Here is a 20,999-nt window from a genome sequence, read left to right on the forward strand (position 1 = left end):
ATGTGGTATGCGTGGTGTGTGTGTTGTGTGGTGTGGGGTGTGTGTGTTGTGCACGTGTATTGTGTGGGGGTGTGTGTGGTATGTGTGTAGTGTGTGTGCACGTGATGTGGTATGCGTGGTGTGTGTGTTGTGTGGTGTGGGGTGTGTGTGTAGTGTGTCTGTGTGTGTTTGGGGTGTGTGTGTTGTGTGTAGTGTGTCTGGTGTGTGTGTGGTATGTGTGTTGTGTGGTGTGGGGGGTGTGTGTTGTGTGTCTGTGTAGTGTGTCTTTGTGTGTCTGGGGTGTGTGTGTTGTGTGTAGTGTGTTTGTGTGTGGTATGTGTGTGGGTGATGTGGTATGTGTGTGGGTGTTGTACTGTGTGGTGTGGGATGTGTGGTGTCGTGCGTGTGTGTGGTGTCTGTGTGCGCGGCGTGTGTCCTCCCAGGCACGGGGCGCAGCCGTCCCGGGGAGGAGGGACCGAGTCCGGGTGGGTGACCCGGCTGGGCCCTGAACTCCGTTGGGAGAACACCGCCCACGCCGGGGCCGCCGCCAGGAGCCGCGCCGCCCACGCGGGGCCGTCCAGCCCGCGGCAGAGGAGCGGGCTTCCAGCTGACACGGAGATTTAGTGCTTCTTAAAACCAGCCCACATTGCTGCTGCTCTGCTGCTGCGGCCACATCTCTGCAAACCTTCATCAGAATCCGCCTCCCGCCCCCAGAAAAGGCTCGGTTTGCACAAGTGCTGACCACGCTCCGCTTTCTCCCTCCTTGTTTGTGCCCACCCTGCTGAGGGCAGGTGGCGCAGGGGTGGGTCGCTCCCCTCCACTCTCGTTCGCTGCTGTCGCTCCCCCGCGGCTCTGCAGGGCCGCGCCCGGAATTCTCCCGAAAGAAGCCTGGGCGCGAGCAGGGCTATGTGCTCTGCAGAGCGGGCAAGCGGAGGGCAGAGGACAGCGGATGGCTGCATCCTTTGCCCTTCCCGCAAACACGGAGCTGGCGTTGCAGAGCAGCATGGAGTGTCCCCATTCCCTCCTATGGCAGAGCCGTCAGAGGAGCCCGGACGCTGGGAGAGGCCCCTTCTGGGCAGAACTCACCCAGAGAGCATCCCCCCTCCCCCGGAAAGCGGACTTGGTCAGGAGCAGGGGGAGCAGGATGTGGCTCTTGACAACATCATTTCCTCCTCATTTGCTTTCTTCCTCGCTGTCCACCAGTTGAAAGATCCCTGTGGCTTTTTCTTAAAAAAATTAAGATATAATTCACATACCATAAAATGCACCATTTAAACCATTTTAAGGTGTACAGTTCAGGGCTTTTGAGTGTATTCACCAAGTTGTGCAGCCATCACCACTATCTAATTCCAGAACATTTTCATTCCCCCTCCAAAGAAATCCTGTACCCATTAGCAGTCTCTCCCTAGCTCCACAACCCCCCACAGCCCCTGGCAACCACTGGCAACCACCTGCTACTTTCTCTCTTTCCCGGTTAGATGATTTTGGACATTTCACATAAATGGAATCGTAGAATGTGTGGGCTTTTGTGAGTGGCTTCTTCCACTTACCATAAAGGTGTCCTGGCTCATCCACGCTGCAGCACGGATCGGTGCTTCAGTCCCTTCCACGACTGAATAATATCCCATTGTATGGCCAGAGAGCATGTTTATTTATTCATCGGTTGGTGGACTCTTGTGGCTTTTAAGTGTCCTTGCTCCACGGACCCACCTAGCCTCTCCTCGCCAAAGGCAGGGGATCTGTTGTCCACTTTTGGAATTTTCCGGTAGACTTGGTTCAATGAGTCCATCAGTTCCCGGCTGAGCAAATAACCGAACTGAACCTGGGTTGGAATATCTGAGTCACTATGCTTGGTTCTGTCACAGATCAAGTGACTGCAGGGTCTCTTGGCACCCCTTCACCTCACCTGGCCTGTTTCTCCATCTGTAAAAGAAGGACTTGAACCATACCTTCTCTAACCTCTCTTCTGGCTCCACCATTTTAAGACCGTTTAGCCAAGCAATGAACAAGTAACCTCATGTTGCCTTTTGAAGAAAGTGAGAAAAGCAAGCTGTAGACTGACACGGTTTGATGCATCTGTAATATCCTGAAAATGCTTTTTAAATAATAATCTGGGTCAATCCCCAGAAGGAGTTTGTAGCAGGTTTCCAAATGACAGAAAATTACTGTGAATGACAGGGAAGGAATGAGGGGCCAAATTAAAAAGAAGAAATATAACAGGAACATATGTAAAGTCTGGCATTTAGTTCCAAAACCCAACAGAACAGCTCCCGGCTTGGAGAGAGAAAGCCAGGCAGTGCCCCTTTATAAAAGGGTTTTGGTTGACTCTAAATAAATCTCATTATAAGCCGCTATTGGATTGAACTGCCAACACAGTTAATGTGATTTTAGATTATATAGGAGTATAGTGGCTGAAACAAAGGAGGTGATTCTGGTGAGCCCACCTAGGTGTGGCTGCCACGTTCTGCAATGGAGGCCTCCAAGAGGAGCAAGCCTGGAGGAGGATGGCTAGGCCGTGATGTATTAGGAAGCTCAGAGAGCCTAGGGTTTGCTCTGCAGAGCGAAGACAGAGGGCTGTTCATAATGGGAGGGAACATCCCGTGACAAAGGGAGCTGACTTCTGCTGTGTGGACCTGGAGGGTGGCTGGAGTCGTGAGGTGGTCGTTTGTTACTCACACCACGGGAGCACTTTGTGGCAGCAAAAGTCACCTGGAAATGGAGAGAACACCTGGTAAGGAGCACCCAGTTATTCAGGGCAGTGGCTGCGGACACCGACTGATGACATCAGGGATCCTTTTCATCTATGTGAGGGGATGGATTGTGGTTAGATACCATAGGGGAAGGATGGGGAAGGCGCTGAACACGGGAGTCCTCCCCGCTTGGAGCCGGCTCTCGAACCTTAGATGCAAATGCTTTGTTCTCTTTTGTGCCTGCAACTCCCGGAGGTGAATTATCTGCTGAGGCAGTTGGGGATTAATCTGAGGCAATCTGCTATCTCTAAGTCCACCCAGGCCCTCATTTGAATCAGACAGTGATTCACAGCAATTGGAAGTCAACTTTGAAAGCTGGGTTCTTCCCGAAACACTAGGCTGGTGCCCTTGATGACCCGTCAGGCACAGGGCCGGGCTCTGCCTGGGACTGGTGAGGCCAGTTGACGGGATTGCTTTTTGCACCCTAAGAACTTTACGGCTGCTCCCTGATCCCGGGTCTGGGAACCCCCCAACTGAACATGGTTGGTCATTTCTCCACCAAAGTTGCCCTGGATTTCCTTCCACAGACGAAGCATGTGGCCGCTGAGGTGGAGGGCCTTGTTCACGCTGGAGATGGTCCATGGCATTCTCAACGTCAAGGACTGCTTCTTACTGACCCAGTAGACTCGGGGATCCCGAGGCCGGGGTCCAGCTCTGTAGAGACAAGTGTTCAATAGGGAGTGCCTTCTGCTATAGAAGTCATTAAGTAAGGAAAGCCACAGACAGGCCAGGCGAGGTGACAACTAATCATCATTTGGATCCTGACTCCTCCCTGCCATGCTCGATGCCTGCGTGGGCCTGGGTGACGAGTGTTACTGGTTTTCCTCAGGAGGGAAGACTTGCTTTGGGAAACCTGCACCTCACAGGACTCACACAGGATTCGCCACCGTGCGTTCTGTAGGGCCTAGGGCTGCCGCCATCCTCAGGGTGGGAGGCACTGGGAGGAGCTGGAGCTTAGCCACTAGGAGACCAGAATCACACATGATCCAAGGTGCTTAGTGGGCAAGGACATCCTGACCTTGGGAAACAAGAGGACAGGCGCAAAAGGAATCATTCAGCAAATGCCATGTGCTCCTAAAACCTGCTTCACTGCTGTACTGGCGCAGGACACTAGGAGCGTGGATACCCGGGAGCCCAGGCTTTCCCGGGAGCTCCGGTCATTGAGAACAAGCATGTGGAGGAAACATGTGCCCTGAACTAGAAATGCTGGTGTCATCAAATGTCAGCTGCAGGCCCTGCTGGGAATGTGGCTGAGGCCTGAGTGATTCGGACCCCAGCACCATCACCTGTGATGGGGAGACCTCAGGCTGGAGCACGCACCAGGGCATCCTGCTCAAGGTTGCAGTTCCCACTAGCTGTGGACACACGGCTCCTATTCCTGGCACCGTATTGGCTTTGGGACACATCCCAAACACCCGGGGTGTTCCCACTCACTGTGGGCTTGAGTCTTAGAACCGCTGGCCCACAGGGGGCCTATGGCTTATTCCTGGGGTTCCTGGAGAACCCCCGACTCTGGGGATATCCCAGTGAATCCCAGGAGGGGAGAATTGCTCTCTGAAATGTGATCGATGCCAACCACCATTGCCTAGTATGCCCAAGGTTCGCATCTAAACAGACATCAGCCACAGAAATTTGTGTGCGAGGAGTATCTTTGCGATGACCCCTCCGTTCACTCCTCAGAAACCTCTACCGCTTAGCCCTCTTCCCTCAACTTGCCCCAGAGACAGGGCCAACTGAAGGGAAAGCAAGAAGGCAGGCCCCGGGGGAGATAGCGTCTGGACATCTGCTGCCAGCGTTCAAGGGCTGCGCTCCCAACTCCTCCTTCTACCTGCCTCGCCCCCTCCCAGGCCTTCCCCCGAGTCCTGAGCTCTGCACCTGCTTCCCACCTCCCTGTGTCTCCTTGACCTCTTCCCTCCTGCTGAGAGAGGACAGAAGCCAGGAATTTGGACTCAGGCACGTGTTGCCGCTTCTTCTCCTGGGGGCTCCACATGGCTTGTTCCCAACAGGATGCTCTCCCAGCTCGTGAGATTTTCATTGCTAAAGCCGAGACAGCCCTGGGCAGACGGGAATGCCTGTCACCCTCCTTACTGGTTACTTCCTCAGAGTCTACAAAGTGATTCTGAAACTTTTTTTGACCCTGGGTCTTTCTGGAAATCTAAAGGCCATAGGCTTTCTCTTCGGTGTAGCATAGACAGGCCCATAGTCAACACTTTATGTACAATTTCAAGGATGCTGGGATCCTCTCAACAATTCAAGGGGGAATTTGGGGACCCATGGACCTGTCCAGAGACCTAGGGTAAAGATGGCAGCACACAGGGAGGGGGTTGGGCATGATGGTTAACTGCATACACTCTGGCGGTGGGCTGACCATGGGGCCTCGCCAAGCTCTGCCACTTTCAAGCATCCTCACCTGGCCCAGCCTCCTTTTCTGCACCTGTAAAAAGGAAACTAATCTGCTTCCTATGGGTGGAAGAGACTGTTAATTATACAAGAACAGTGCAAAATACAGTGTCTGGCACGTATTGATTCACGCATTACGAGTCTGTCCAAAACAGACATACTGAGTGGCGACGTGCCAAGGACTGTTCTGGGCTGGAGATACCGCAGAGAACAAGACAAAGTCCTTGCCTCCGAGACCTTACGTTTTAGTGGGTTAAGGTTTAATAAATAATAGGTGTTTTGGTTACTTCTGTTATTATTAACAGTTGGATTCAGAACTTTCCACGACACCCACTTCTATGTCTACCTATGGCTGGTACCCACCAGCGTTGTCCTGTGCAGGGGTGAAGGATGGGGAGCTTCTGGACAGAGGGAAAAACCCCCGTCGACCTTTATGAAAACACTAATAGCCTTACTGTTTCGGCATCCTAATTTTCTTTCTTACTGATGTTTTACAGAAGCCAATTTGAGCCCCCATCTTCACATTTCTAAAGGGGAGTTGTCACTTCGTTCTTCTAGTAGGTTCTTTAGCCCACACTTGAACTGTGATTTTATGAGCAAACAGTTCTGATTCATCAAGAATTGACAACGAGACCTCAAACAGGACCAGTGTAGACAGCAGACTTGAGTCACTGAGCCATAAAATAAATGCTCTAGCTGCCAACCCACCAGTCCATGCAATTTCAGTTTAGCGTCTCAATGATCTGATCATCATCCATACTCTGGTTCACTTTTTCCTGCTCTGACGAATGTAGTTGCCCCAGGGGAACAATTCCCAGGTCCCTATTTTGAGCACGGATCCATTTTCCTCAGGAAATCTGGAAGCTTCAGAAGCCAGCAGTGGAGGGGGCCGTGCTGTGAGGCGCTGGCCAATTTCGTCCTGCAAACGAGGCTGTCAGGCGAGGCTGTTCCGAAGGCAGGATGGCAGCTGGAAAGGGCTCTGGCTGGAGGCCTGGGCCCCGCCTTTGCTGACGTCGGTGCCCTGGAGCAGGGCTGCTGACGACTGACTGTGCTGGCTGTTTACTAGATTGTTTTTTAACAGCTGCGCTTCCAGTAAGACCTGAGAACACGCCACGACACCCTCATTTACAGCACTGAGCGTGTCACTCAGCAGCATGTGGGCCAAGAAAGGGAGAGTCCAGGAAAGGTGAGATTAGCTGGCAGTCGAGTAAATCACCTGACTTGACGGGAAGAGCCTGGGGTAGACCAGATGGCCGCCTCGGCGCCTCCCAGGAACATGGTGTAGGCTGCACTTGGGAAGTTAATCTGAGCAGAATTTCTTCTTGAGAAGGTTCAAGCAGCCAAGGGGTCTTGGACTGTGAATAGGAACTGGTCTCAAGTTGCTGACTTCGGAGTGGCATGAGCACATCATTTCTTCTCTTCGAGACTCACGTCCCCTGCCTGTGCAGGAAGAGTGTTCATTCTTTGCTTCCTCAGTGGGCAGCAGCACAGCCCAGTGTCAGGCACGGGGACTCCTGGCTTCCAGTCCTTGCTCCTCCTGGCCATGGGACTGTGGGAAGGGCCTTACCTTGCGAAGACGCACTCTTCTCATGTGTCGCCTGCAGACATTTGTGGACCCGTGCCCTCTCAGTGCTGTTTGGAAGGTTTGCGTGATAAAGCACATAGAGCTCTTAGCTGAGTGGCAGGTGCCTGGTGAGTCCTCCACACACGGGAGCTCTTCCCAACCTCAGCACCATTTCTGAGCGTGTGTGGAGGGCTCTGCGTCCCGTGAGTGCCATAGCGGGGCTGGGAGGTCCCAGGCTCCTTTCAGCCGGAACATTCGGGGTATCTGTGATCAAATAAAAGGCCGCTGGCTCTCTTCCTCCCTTCTGATGAAAGTTACCAAAACTTTCATTTCCATTTCACTAAGATTCCTAAAACACAGTCAGTCACCTTGGGGGATGACTACGATCACAAAGGTGGGTTTTGAGGAGCAAGGCTCACCCGTTGCATTCTGGGTGTGCCAACCTCTGGGATTTCCTCAAATGTGGGAAACTCGGTTGCATAATGTGTGGCAGTGGGGGACTGCCCACTGGGTAAAATATAAATAAATAAATAAACCGTTTCCCTAAGGCAAATGTCAAGATGTCCCTTGGGGTGAAAGTTAATAATAATAGCCACAGCAATAAATTCCTTTTTCCTAGGGTCTGTAGACTTGACAAGGCATTTTCAGGTCTCTTATCTCATTTGGATCCTCCGCACAGCCCTGGGAGGTGAGGGGAACAATTATCTATGGGTTTCAGATGGAGAAACTGAGGCTCAGAGATTGTCCAAGGGAACGTGGATGATGAGGGTTGGAGGTAGGACTAGAAATCACGTTCTCTGGTTCCACACCTGGGGTCTTTCTAAAGCCAAACAGTGTCATAGTTAGCTTTCCAAACTTGAAAAAAAACCGCAAAGAGGTTCACGATTTATCTTACCCTCTTTGCACGTGGTTGTTTGCTTGAGAGGTGGTGGACCCAAAGAGTCTAGATGCGCTGTCTTGGAGTGTGTGCCTGACACCCCAGGCGGGGACAGGCTCCAGGGTGGGCAGCCCTTTACATGTGCCCTCCTCCAGGAAGACCTCCCCCAGCTGCCACCCCGTGTACAGGGGTCCTACTTCATGCTTCAATATTTCCCTCCGTTTGCGCCACACTGGGTGAGCTCTTGAAAAGACAAGAAATTTGTGTTGAAGCCGAGGAATGATCCAAACCAATTCTCCTAGGTGAGATATCAAAGCGCAGCAAATGGAGGAGAATGATTTGCTTATTAAAGGCGCTCGTGATGCGTGCAGCAGACCTTCTCAACAACGCCAAGAGCGAGTTTTAACTGGAAATCGCCAAGCAAAATGGGACGAGGACAGGAACCACGTGAGAGGGACGCTGGCAGTGTGGAGGGCCTTCTCCCAAGCGTACCGCCACTCCCTCTCGCGTAGATGCGACAGGACACTGGAAGGGAAGAGCCGCCAGGGCAAGTCTCATCAAGCTGCAGGAGGCCTTCCCGGACGCTGCTGGCATCCCAGAACCCACGTGCCTCCCCCGCTCACACGTAGGCAGCTTATCTCAGGTCTTGTTTTGGCTCAGAAATTCTTTAATCTCCCAGGATCATTTTAATGGATCAGCCCCTATTTTTATTCTTGGATGGAGAAGTGAATCAGAGACACGGCCGACTCCACCGGACTTGTGCAGGCCTGTCCTCGTGCACTAAATTCCTTAAGTTAAGGACATCTTAACTTGTGAGACTGAAACGCAAACACCAACAGGATGAGGCCTGCTCTGCCCGTGCAGTTTGGTGCATAGTAGGCATTCAGCAAATATTTGTTGAGAACAAACATCAAGGGATGCAATTAATTCCAAGCAACTTTCTGTCCCCACTGCACAGCGTGTGGAATGCAAGGGGGTGGCAGCCAGCAGGTTGTTTTCTGAATTGATGCACCCGATGCCTGTAATTTTCCCAAAGCAAAATATTTGTGGATGTGGCTACATGCGGTGGAACTTTCTAGGCTTCATGCAGGCTTGAGAATCTTTGTTTTCCTTCCCTACACGTGGTCGCTGCCTTTACCCTCCACACTCTCTCTAAGGGGAAGCCCACGGAATGTGGGTGTTCTGTTGAATCAATGGGTCTTTTCTGCATTCTTCTTGGTGCTTATCAAAATCCTTTCTGGACCTTGTAGAATGGGATTTAGGTTGTTCTGGATGCCATAGTCTGGGAGCTGCTGGAAACCAGCAGGATTGTTTTGTAGTGAAGCTGTTGAGCTCTAAACATCCTCCCCAAACTGAAGCCTGGAGAGTTAGGCTGTTGGGCAGGGGGAGCAAGTGCAGATGAAGACTCAGAGCCTGGGGCCCTGGGCATTTGGGGCAGTGCAGGGAGCTCGCCACAGCCCCAGAGGTCCTGAGGAGAACGGTCTCAAAAGAGAAGTTGACCACATCTGTGGTGAAATACAGAAGCCCACTCGTTACTCTGCCTGGCTCACGCAGCCATTGGATTGTGCTGAGGCCATGACTCACACACCTGCCCTGGCTGCCCCTTCTGAAGGCAACTGCTCAGCCCACAGCTAAGCTGAGGGGAGTACCTCTAAACTGTTCCTTATTCATGGGTGACCATGTCTATATTAGTCAAGATTTTCCAGAAGAACAGAACAATAGGAGATATATTATAAGGAATTGACTCCCACAATTGTGGAGGCTGAGAAGTCTGAAGATCCGTAGTTGGCAAGCTGGAGACCCAGCAGAGCCAGTGCTTCAGTCTGACTCAGACGTCCTAGCTCACACAGGCAAGAGGCATTCCCTCTTATTCAGCTCTTTTGTTCTAGTCAGGGCTTCAACTGATTGGGTGAGGCCCATCCACATTAGGGAAGGCAGTCGGCTTTACTCAGTCTACTGATGTAAGTGTTAATCTCATGCAGAAACACCCTCACAGGAACACCCAGAATAATGTGTTATCAAATATCTGGGCACTCTGTGGCCCAGTCAAGTTGACACATAAAATTAATCATCGCAATGTCCCATACCATAATTCCCATCCTTGGAGAGATGGAGTTGCTTAGGGGTCCTGCCCAAATAAAGGGCAGCCACTTTGTGATGAGCGATGACCTCTGAGGGGCTGTAGGATGAAAGCCCTAAGCAAGGAGCACTGCAGTTGGCAAGGATGGTCATGTTACTTCTCCTGGAGACATGGATGGAAGCGGCCAGTTGGTACCAAAAGGAGAAGCAAGGAGACACCTAGAGAGAAGTGGGGACCAATTGACAGGAGGGAATTCATGCTAATGGGAGCGCCATAATGAAGATCCAAGAATGCCTGATGCTACTGGGGCAACAAGACAATGTGGAACCTGGAGCCACCTTCAGTCCTGACCCACCTCCCGGGTTCATCCTCTGTGGGGCCCGCAGTACATTCGATTCTATCCTCCCCTATATTCCTTATTACCAAATGATTCCTCAATAAATTATAAAACCCCGGTTCTTCGAGGTGACCCGAATGAGTCTTTTCCTTACCATCAAATGAGATGAACCAATTTATCTACCACACATGACAAACCAATGTCAATGACATTATTCTACTTGACTTTTCAGATTGATTGGAGACCAAGTTCAAGAAGAGACTCACTCAAATGCTTTCTGCTCCATTTCCTGACTTTGTTGGCTGGGTAGGAACTACACGCGAGTAAGAGAAGCAGAGGGAGAAGATCATAGGACAGAGCTGGAGACCTTGTCCTTGTCTAGACACGCTGTGCACAGATTTCATAGGATAAGGAAATGGGGGGTCAAGGCTGCCTCCCAAGTTGTTCTCCCTCTCAGGCTTTCCAGCGCACTCAACTCGCTAATCTAATCTTTGATGTTCATTACTAATATATTACTGTAACACATTACTTACAAATCTCCCCTGAGTGGAGGGTTGGGTAGGTGGAGGGAAGAGATGAAGAGAGAAATGTTTACAATGGTGATATTATAGTCATTATTTATGTTAGCTAGAGGAGCATAGAAAAATGGACAGTAATTCATTTGGTAAATCATTTTGGAGCACCTGCTATGGGACAGGTAGGGTCCTAAGCGCTTAGGAGATGTCAGTGAATAAAACAAAGACCCCTGCCATGGGGCACCCCAATGTAGCAGGTGGAGCAGTCACTAAACAATAAATATAACAAGATAATAGTATAATAAATGATAAGTATAATACAATAAATAATACATATACTAAGATAGGCAATTATCAGAGTGTGTTGAAGGTGCTGAGAGCACTGGAAAGACAGGAAACAGAGCGGGGGGGGGGGGGCGCCTAGAACTGGTCAATGGGAGGACAGATCACAGTTTTAAGCAGGGATGGTCAAGGTCAGCCCCACAAAAAGGATGACCTTTATGAAATGACTTGCAAGAGGTAAAGGAGTTGGTCATTGGGGCATCTGGGGAAGAGTATTCAGGCAGATGGAACAGCCACCGCAAACGTCCTAAGGCAGGAGCATTGGACATGTTTGAGAATAACAAGAAGGCCATGTGGCTGGACGTGGAGGGAGGAGAGAGAAATGAGAGGCTGAGGCAGAGGAGGAATGGGGCCAGACCATGTAGGGTGTTGGCGAGAAAGAAAAGGATCAGGGATGGCCTTGGGCCTGAGCAAAAATCATATTGTGTCTGTTAGTCACTCCCTGATGGGATTCTCCTGGTGGGGGAGGGGAGCTGTATATTATAACTCCCCCAACTCTCCCCCTAGCCCCCCACCCGCCAACTCCAGAGGGTCTTCACCCAGCTCCCCTCTTTAGAACACCACTGTCTTATGGAAGCATCAGTCCTGATGGGCAATGATGTGTCTCGCTCCTCACACACATTAGGGCAGGGGAAGTGTTGAAGACCAGTGTTGTAAACCCTGAAATTAACTAACGTCTATTATTGCCTAATGTGGACAAACTCTCTTCTAAGGCAATTCTTTATTTTCATAATTTATATTCCAACAAGGTCTCCTCACCAGAAACACACTAGACAACGTGGTAAAATTTGTTAATGGCTGTTAAGGGGTATTTCTTAATGAAGCGACTAAGTATTCCAGTAAAGCTTTCCAAGTGTTCACTTCAGATCAGAGAACCAATGTAAACTTCCTCCATTTTGGATGGAGCCAGACTCTGAGGAGTGATGACAATATGATCAATATGATAGGTAAATGTCTTAGTTAATGGGGGTTTATTCCTCAGGAGGAAGGATTTCTCTGTCGTTTTAAACCTCATTTGAAACATTCTCTATGGCTTCATCTGGTGTTTCTAATATTCTATCTCACACAGAAATTATGTTTTTGGATTTAAAATTCCCCTCTTTTGAATATTTGCAAGCTACTGTAGAGACTCATGACATGTGGTGAATTATAACTTTTCTGAGGCCCCAGTTTGAGTCTCAGATCCTGCAGGATGGTCCCCAGACGTGAGTCCTGCTCCCATCCAACCTCTGGCCTCATTGTGGCTTCACCGTCCTGTGCTGGCTCCTGTCCTTCTCGTATGACACCGTGAGCTTTTTGTTGGTGAAGCCGTGTTCTATGGTGATATTAACAAATGTTATGGACTGAATGTTTGTGCTCCTCCCATTCACGTGGTGAAGCCCTAACCCCTAGTGTGATGGTATTAGGAAGTGGGGCCTTTGGACGGTGATTAGGGTTAGATGAGGTCATGAGGGTGGGGCCCCCATAACAGGATTAGTGTCCTTATAAGAAGAGGAAGAGAGACCCCAGAGCTTCCTCTCTCCTCCACGTGAGGATTCAGCAGGAAGGTGGCCATCAGTAATCCAGGAAAAGGACCCTCACCGAGAACCAGATCTGCCCGCACCTTGATCTTGGACTTCCAGCTTTCAGAACTCTGAGAAAGAAGTATCTGCTGTTTAAGCTGCCCAGTCTAAGGCATTTTGTCATAGTAGCCCGAGCCAAGACAACAAATGCAAGGTTTTTTGTAGTCCTTTCAATACAAACTCACAAATGTCAAATGTCTACTATTTCTATTTTTACATTTTCTGAGCATTTTTTAAAAAATTGAGCTATAATTGAATATAATACATATAATAATATATATATAATTGAACTATAAATATAATTAATTACAATAAAATGCACGACTCTTAAGTGTTTAGTTTGATAAGTTTGGACTGTTATACACCCGTGTAACCATCACCTCATCAAGATCTGGAGCATACCCACCACCATGGAATATTTCCTTCTGCCCCTTTCCAGTTAATTATGGGCCCACCCTCACAACCTAGGAGGCAACTGCGCTCTGACTTCTGTCACCATAGATTAGCTTTGCCTATTCTAGAGTTCTGCATAAATGGATTCTTCCAGTACACATTCTTGGTGTGTGTGACTTCTGTCACTCAATGCCATGTTTTTGAGGTGCATCTGTGTTGTTGTACCTGTCAGTAATCTGTTCCTTTTTATTGCTGAGTAGTATTCCATTGTATGAATATACCACAATTTGTTTATCCATCCTCCAGTTGATGGCCATTTCTTTTGGTTATTATAAATAAATGTTCTTGCATATGTCTTTCTGTAGACACGTTTCCATTTCTCTTGGGTAAGGACCTATAAATGGAATTGCTGCTCACAGAGTAGATGGATGTTTAACTTTAAAGGAACTGCCAAGCAGATTTCTAACATGGTTGTACCATTTTACTCTCTCCTCGCAATGTCTGATGGTTCCAGTTGCTCTATATCCTGGCCAACATTTGGTGTTGTCAATCATTTTTTATTTTAGCTATTCTGGTGGGTGTGAAATGGCATCTCGCTGTAGTTTTAATTTTCATTTCTCTGATGACTAATACTGTTGAGCAACTTTTCATATGCTTACTGGCCTTTTATATATTTTCCTTTGTGAAGTTTCTGCTCAAGTCTTTTGCCGTGTTTCAAATTAAGTTATTTGGTTTTTCATGTTAATTTGCAGGAGTTCTACTATGTATTTCTGTACTTCTCTTTCCCTCTAAATTCCTTGAGATATTTTACAATTCTCTTAGCACTTACCACAATTCTCTGTAAATGGCAGGTACTTCAAAAATATTTACTGGGTTACAGCAGAAAAGTATTAGGCTTTGTCTGTACAGTGGCATATACTGTTGGTTTTACTAAAATAATTCAGCCAAGTTTAAGTGTTAATTTTTTTGATTGACAGCATCTCTTACTTTTCAGCTTCTGAATTTGACATTACTCTTTTCCAGTATGTTGACCTTTTGCAAACATTCAGGATGTTTATTTCCAAATGTTTTAAGCCAATTGGCACACACTACTTGAGTCTGGAAACTATAACAAACTTTATAGTTAATTTTTATAAGCCTTAGGAAGATCTGAAGTTTCACGATAGGTGGTCTCTTCTAGAAGTTAAAATATTTATAGTCTTAAAAAAATAGAACGGTATGTACTATCATCTTGTGTTTTTCTCCTCTTCTGAAGTTTATGGGACATTTCTTAACCAAGGACTAGAGCCCAAGGGGCAGAAAGAAGAAATATAAATACTTTTATTTGAAGATAAAGATGATGAACATTGACAAAGAATATCTAAGGCTTTTAAAATCTGGTCTCCTTTCTAATTTTGTCAGCCAGAGCATTATAAATTTATGCTCTACTTTGAAAGAACACCTGCCGTGATGTCACCTTCATATCCTTAAATTAGTTTCCAGGTGGGCTGGCCAGCTTGGGAAAGCCAGAGAAATATTTCCACTCTCATCCATGAACTTTGTCCCAGACTCTTTGCTCCTGGGTATTATCCATGTTTTAGAGAAGCTGTCATGCCCAGGTTGATTCAGAGAAGCATAACCTTGAATCTTGAAAATTATAAGTAGTCAGCAAAATTATTATTTTTCAGTTGACTGGTTTTAAACTTAAGGCAAATCAACAAATTAAAATTTTTTTCTGACTTCAAAAAGAATATTTGCTTGTTGTAGATAATACAGCTTGAAAATACTTTCAGAGAAAATTAAAATGATCTGAAAATCCATCACATAAGAATAATTATTATTAATATCTCTTAGGTTTACTTGCAATCTTTTTTATTTTTATTTTTCTAGGACTATATATAATCTCTGTTCTACAAAAAGGAATCATAGTGAATATACTCATGGATTCTGGGTTTCGTTTATCCTGTTTCAATTTTTCCAGAACGATTTTCATGCATCATTACCAATTTTTAATGGCTGCGTAACATTTCATTACGTGCTGTTTGTCCACTACGTTTGTGTTGTGTCCCAGTCAAGTTGTGTCATTTTCTCGATGTTGGTAACAAGAATTAAACCTTTTCCACCAATGAGAGTATATTTTCTGTTCACCTCATGTTGGTCCATGGAAAAGCTATTGACTGTTGCACATGTATTATTTTTTTAATCTGATCTCTTTACTAAGCTTTCTTTTAAATTCCAGGAGTTGACCTCCCTAGATGTTTAGGTTAGCTAATCACATCGTTGGGATATAAAAAAATTTTGTTTTCTCCTTTCCAACAGTTGTAGTTCTTATTTCTCTTTCAGATCTTATTACATGAGTCAGATCTTCTTAAGCAACGTGAAATAGCAATGCTTGAAGCCGACACACCTGCCCTGATTCTGCTGTTAATAGGAAAGTCTTCAGTGTTTCCCTGTTGAGTAAGACATCAGCCATTCATTTATAGAATTATTATGATGTGAAAGAAGTATCTTTCAATTCTAGTTTTCCCTCGGGATTTTTTAAAATTCGAGAATGTGTTTTAGGTGTTATTTAATGCCCTTTATGCCACTATTAAAAGTGGGTGCTACTGACATAAAGCATTATAATGTCAGATTTCCCAATATCGAACCCTTTTGCAATCTCAAGCTATGACAGGCTTTCCTAGATAGTGATAGAAAAGTCTTTTAAGATACAATTTATTTTGCAGCTACTTTATTTAGAATTTTTAAATTACTCCTATGTGAGGCTGGTTTATAGTTTTCTTTTTTTTGTATTATCTTTGTCAGGTGCTGGGTCAGGGTTAAAGTAGCTTCATGAAATAGATTGTGTAGGTTTCCATCTTTTTCTACGCTTGGGAATACTTGATATAACCCTATTCCTTAAAAGTTTGAAAGAAACTTTTGAGATACATTAATTGTACTTTAAATGTCTCCTGTGGTAGGTAAACTATTGACATTTTAAATCTTATGTTAATTTTGGTAACAAGCCCAGAAAATTACATCCTCCTCCTCTTTTAAAAAAGCTTCCAATTATGTTTTGCATACAATAGAACATCGCAATTTCCTATCACATTTGTTCTCACCTCAGTTTAATTTTTAAAACTTTCTATTATACAAAATTTGACAGGAAAGTACAACGTACTAGTGTTCTCACCCTCTGGCTCCAGTATTGATCAACCCATGGGCAACTTCATTCTATCTGCATCCTCATTGGCTTGCTCACTCACTGCCTCGCCTCCCACATTATTTTGAACAAATCCCATCAACATAATTCCACCTATAAATATTTCAGCATATATCTTTAAAATACAAGGACTCTAAAAAATAATGAAAATGTCACTGCTTACCTAAACTATTAACAATAATTTCTAATATCACCAAATATCCATTCAGTGTTCACATTTCTGCAATTTTCTTCTACTTGTTTCTGACTTGAGTCCATACATTACAATCAGTTGACATGTCTCCTACATTTCTTTGATTATATATTTCTCCCTCCAGCTCTTTTTTTCTTGAAATTGCTCATCTCTAATTTTTTATTAGCTTATTCTTTTCTTGATTATATTTATCAGAAATTTATCTATTTTATTCCTTTCTCACTTCTATATTTGTTCATTTTCCCTCTTTTTTTGATTATATTTGCCTTGAGTTTATTACATTTTTAAAAGAATCCGGTATTTCATTACATCAAATCTAACACTGTACTCTTTGCTTTCTCCAAAACATTCATGTTACTGTAATTTCAGTTTCCTTGGAATCGTTCCTTATCTCACTGAATCTTTTTATCTCCTCCTCATGTAGTCTTGGCTCATCTTGTATTTTTTTCTTAGGAAGTTGATGTTTATTTTCCATCTTTTCCATCTTTCCAACTTTACTTTGGTTGTCTGTGGAAGAGCAGCTAAGACCACGCAGGGGTCACTCCCACCCTTTCAGTGGCCTGGGCGGTGGGGGCTACAGTCTGTCTTCAGGAGCAGACTGGGTGCTCCAGTCTTAAACAGGGAACTGCCAGGTGGGACAGACGGTCCCCATCTGACTTCAGACCAGCCGGCGACCTTGGGCACAGCAGCCAGAAGCTTGTGAGCTGAGCAACCCACCCACCATGCAGTTCCCGCCTAGTCACAGCATTTCCTCCTCTGCCCTTTCAACCTCTCCTCCGTCTCAGAAGTAGATCAGGCATGGCCTCCCATGGGTGCTCCTAGGAGATGGCGCCACATGTGTGCAGAACCTCCTGGGCCAGCGTCTACCACATCAGACCACTGAGCAAGCTCCTGGCCATTGTCACACATTTTAATCGCTCCTCAAAGCTCTCATACATTAAAATCATGATCAACCTCGACTCTTTGGGCCAGAGACTCATGGGGTTAGTGAAAAACTTGCCCCTCCTATAGCGTAGGATATAAGATAGATGCCTGCTATCTTTCCGTTCTAAATGCTCATCTTCTTTTCTCTCACCACAGCCTGTTCCTAGATTTCGGTTTTCTGACCTTGTTTCACGGAAGTACTGCCTCTTGTATTCTATTCAGGATGGCAGACTGTTTCCAAAATAATTTGTGTCTGGTCTCTGCAGTAAATCATCTTCAGACGTCTCTTTATCCTCCTCTGAGTCTGTAGGGTTGGTGTTTCCTTCAATTTTTTTGAATTTTTTATTCCACTTGGTACCATTCGATTTTTTCCTTCTAGATTCACTCTTCCAAGAAGAAATATTTATCTAGACTCAAGGACAGTGTACAGGAAAAGGTATTATCTGCTCTTTCATTGTTAATGAGATCACTGGTTATATTGGGCAAAGTTCGTAGTGGCAGATAATAGATTGCACTCTACTTAGTTTGAGAAGAAAGCGATTTATCAGATGGTACTATTAAATCAGCCCTGGTGGTCTAGTGGCTAAGACTTGGTGCTCTCCCCACCATGGCCTGCCTGGGTTCGTTTCCAGTAAGGGAACCACACTACCCATCTGTCTGTTGTCATACTGTGGCGGCTGTGCATTGCTGTGATGCTGAAAGCTATGCCACCAGGATTTCAGATACCACCAGGGTCACCCATGGTGGACAGGTTTCAGGGGAGCTTCCAGACTAAGACAGAGTAGGAAGAAGGACCTGGCCACCCACTTCCGAAAAAACTGGCTATAAAAACCCTTTGAATAGCATCAGAGCACCAGAAGGTAAGAAGATGGTGCAAAAAGACCAGGCAGTGTTCTGCTCTGCTGCCCACAGGGTCACTAGGAGTCGACTCGACAGCACTAACAAGATTACAGAGTGTCACTGAGACCCAGGATATAAGATTTGACTCCTACACATCAGAAACAACCCCACTGTTGTCATCATCTGCTGCTTGGTACCTAATTACTAAGAGCCAGACTTCAGACAGAGCTGCCCCAGGAGAAGCAAGGCACCTATCACTTCGCTTGCAAAGACCTCCAGTCTCTGTGAGCGTGGCCACTGCCTCACATTAATTACATCCTCCTGGTCTCATTAGTTTCATGCAGGCATCTGCTTGGCAGAATCTAAGCCACATTCAACATCCTGGCTCTTGGAAGCGGGGTTTTCAGTTTCCCAGCATCTGTGACCCTGGAAGGCTCATTAAGTGAGTAGGAATGGCAGCTGAGCGAGCCAATGGAAAACAGACTGCACTAAATAAGTTTGGCAATAGATGGAACACCTCTGTCCACAATCCCAGGTCTAGAAGGGCTTCCTCTACGGCAGCTTTGCTGTATAGAAGTGGCCTTCCATCACACGACAGATTTTCTGAGACTATACCAAAAAATGGATATTAAAAAAAAAATCACAGTTCCTTCCTGAACTAACTCTAGGGCTTCTTGACCTAAATCTTCCTCCAAAGAACTTTATTTTCTCAAATAAAATGTTTTACTGGCAATCTCTCTCCAGACCCTCCGTGCTACAACTCCCCATACTCACCTGTCTTTTGAGAGTTGCAGTCTCTGGGTGGAAATATAAATATGTGGGGATTAAAAAAGGAGAAATTAATTCTGACTGCCGACACAGTAGAGGACCACTGCACATTTCTGGGTTGGCATAGACCCTGGATATGCGAGGTGGGAACAGACTTGGTGCAGGACGGCCTTGGGGAAATCAACTGACCTGTTCAAAGGCAGGTGAACTAAGTTACCTCTCAGCATATTTCCAGAGATAATGTCCTGTGATTTTATGAAATTAAAAGTTATTCATTAACATATTAGAAGAGTTCTTTTCTTAACAAATTTGATGCATGACTTTTCAACAAATGCTGCCAGAACAACTGGATATCTAGATGCAAAAGAATGAAACTGGAACCGCATCTCACAACATACACACAAATTAACTCAAAATGGATCACAGACCAGAGGTAAGGGCTAATACTATAAAAACTCTTAGAAGAAAACAAAGGAATAAATCTTAGTGGCCTCAAATTAGGTAATAGTGTATTAGATACAATACCAAAAGCACAAGTGACAAAAGAATAAATATATAAATTGGGCTTCTTTTACATCAAAGACTTTTGGGCTCCAAAAGATGTCATGAAGAAACTGAAAAGACAACACACAGAATGAAAGAAAATGCTTGCAAATCATATATCTAATAATGGACTTGTATCCAGAATATATAAAAAACACTAGCAACTCAACAATAGAAAGACAAATAACCCAACTAAAAAATAGGCAAAGCATTTAAGTAGACATTTCTGCAAAGAAAATATACAAATAGTTAAAAGCACACAAAAAGATTCTCAACGTCATTAGTCACTCAAGAAATGCAAATTTGGGGCTGCCCCCGTGGCCTAATGGTTAAGTTCATGTGCTCCGCTTTGGTGGCCCGGGGTTTCACTGGTTTGGATCCTGGGTGTGGACGTCGCACCACTCATCAGGCCATGCTGAGGTGGTGTCCCACATAGCACAACCAGAAGGACCTACAACTAGAATATACAGCTATGTACTGGGGGGTTGTGGAGAGAAGGAGAAGGAAAATAAAAGAGTGGCAACAGATGTTAGCTCAGGTTCCAATTAAAAAAAGAAAGAAATGTAAATTGAAATTACAATTTGATACACTTCACACCCACTAGGAATCCTAAAATTAAAAAAAAGACAGAAAATGACAAGTTTTGGCAAGGATGTGGAGAAACTGGAACACTCATTCATAGCTGGTAGTATTTAAAAATAGTGCAGTGGCTTTAGAAAACAGTTTGGCAATTCCTCAAAAATTTAAAGACAAAGTTACCATATGATACAGCAATTCCACTCCATGAGTATTGAAAACGTATGTCATCACAAAAATCTATACACAAATGTTCATATAAACGTTATTCATAATAGTTCGTAACAGAGTGGAAAAGCCCAAATATCCACCAGTTGATCAATGGAAAAATAAAATATACCATTCATTGAATTATTATTCAGCAGTAAAAAGGAATGAGGTACTGATATATGCTGAATATGGACGAATCTTGCAAACATTGTGCTATGCGAAAGGAGCCAGTCACAAAACACCACATACTGTATGACATCATTCATATTAAATGTCCATAATAGGCAAATTCATCAAGACAGAAGACAGATTAGTGGTTTCCAGGGGCTTTGAGGAGGGGAGAAGGGGAGAGACTGTTAATGGGTATAAAGTTTCTTTTTGGGATAGTGAAAATGTTCCCAAATGAGATAATGGTGATGGCTGCACAAATCTGTGATTAAAATAATAAAAACACTGAATTATATACTTTGAAAAGGTGAATTTTGTAGTATGTGAATTCTATCTCAATAAAGCAATTCTTTTAAAAAAGTAAAGCACGACATTATTATTTGAATTTCCCAGAAAGCATTGTTCACTTAGCACAGATTTATTCATGATCAGCTCATTGCATGAAGTATTGTTCTAGCTTTAGTAAAAGATTATTTTAATTAATAAAAAAAATGGAACCTCCAAATTAAAAAGTTTTTAAAAAGCAAACCAAAAAAAAAAGCAAAAGAAAGGAAATAATAAAGATAAAAGAAATAACTAAGGAGTTAGAAATAAAAAAATAGTAGGCATAATAAATTCAAATCTAGTTCACGGGAAAAAGTACAGCAAAGTAGACAACACTATTTAAGAAAAGAAAAGGGAGAAACACAAATATAAACCCATAAATGACAGGAGGAAATAATGATTGAATCAAAGGAAGTTTTAAAAAATACTGAGAACTTCTACCTCCAGCCATGAGGGAAGACAAGGCTCAGACT

At 45.1% G+C, this 20,999-nt stretch overlaps 1 long non-coding RNA gene and 1 pseudogene across 1 annotated transcript in view; one reads left to right on the top strand and one right to left on the bottom strand.

Annotated features, from left to right (window-relative positions):
- Window positions 1–1,736, bottom strand: part of LOC124234224 (uncharacterized) — a 7,947-nt gene extending 6,211 nt beyond the window's left edge. Inside the window, exon 1 of the long non-coding RNA XR_006887251.1 lies at window positions 1,530–1,736. This is a non-coding gene — a long non-coding RNA (uncharacterized LOC124234224). The remainder of the gene's footprint in view (window positions 1–1,529) is intronic.
- A 5,317-nt stretch (window positions 1,737–7,053) lies between these two features.
- On the top strand, window positions 7,054–7,202 carry LOC124234401 (uncharacterized; annotated as a pseudogene).
- The last annotated feature ends 13,797 nt before the right edge of the window (window positions 7,203–20,999 follow it).

The sequence above is a fragment of the Equus quagga genome, unplaced genomic scaffold, assembly GCF_021613505.1.
Source record: "Equus quagga isolate Etosha38 unplaced genomic scaffold, UCLA_HA_Equagga_1.0 73442_RagTag, whole genome shotgun sequence".
In the NCBI taxonomy this organism is placed as follows: Eukaryota; Metazoa; Chordata; class Mammalia; order Perissodactyla; family Equidae; genus Equus; species Equus quagga.